The sequence below is a fragment of the Penaeus monodon genome, chromosome 22 (assembly GCF_015228065.2).
Source record: "Penaeus monodon isolate SGIC_2016 chromosome 22, NSTDA_Pmon_1, whole genome shotgun sequence".
Classification (NCBI taxonomy): domain Eukaryota; kingdom Metazoa; phylum Arthropoda; class Malacostraca; order Decapoda; family Penaeidae; genus Penaeus; species Penaeus monodon.
In genome coordinates, this window is record NC_051407.1 from 21,230,797 (window position 1) to 21,231,622 (window position 826).

Below are 826 nucleotides of genomic sequence, written 5' to 3' on the forward strand. Positions count from 1 at the left end.
ATCTGAGAGGTAAAGTGGCAGCCTGGAATCATTTAAACTGAACCAAAGATCTACAATTGTTGTCTTTTGTGCCATTGTGCATATTGATATTGCTGCATTGGGGATTAAGTGTAGGATCTAAGCCAATGTTTTTGACAGATACTTATTCAATTCCCAGCTTTAAAGCTTGTACTTGGCCAGATACATTTGGCCCACAAATGTAGCGGTATGTACCATACTTGGCACAAGCCTGTAGACAACATAGTGCAGCAGTGTTAAATCTTGTGCAGCTAATTGTGGTCCTTATGCTCTTGGAGATGAAATGGCAGCCATTTTTGGAATAAAAGCAGCTACACCCTCTCAGAGTAAAGAGTATTGAAGTAATTAAGGTATTTACCCTACTCAAGGAATGCTTGATAGGTTACAATTCACAGTGCAGGAAAGAAACCAGACAATAGAGATGTCAAGTCTTCCTTTTAGCACAATGGATAATTTGTGTCGTGTTGTGAATCCGAGCACAAGAGAGATTAAATTATTGATTCCTTCAGTCAAGCACAATGGTGAATAAATGTGTATCGTAACGTCCAGTAAGATGATATTTTGTTTGTGTTCATTATTCGTAATCAATGTAAGAAACTTCACCATTTTTGTATAATGTATTATTGTGTAATGATATTTAGTAATGACAGAGAGTACTAGTTTTAGACAACTTTTTGCTCCTTTTAAACCTGATTGTGGTACTGTACAAATCTGCCCTGTGTTTACTCTGTATAATAAATAAAAATATGGATATTATTCATAGTTTCCCTGAGCCTTTGCAGTTCCTTGTATTTTCATGCATTGGTAC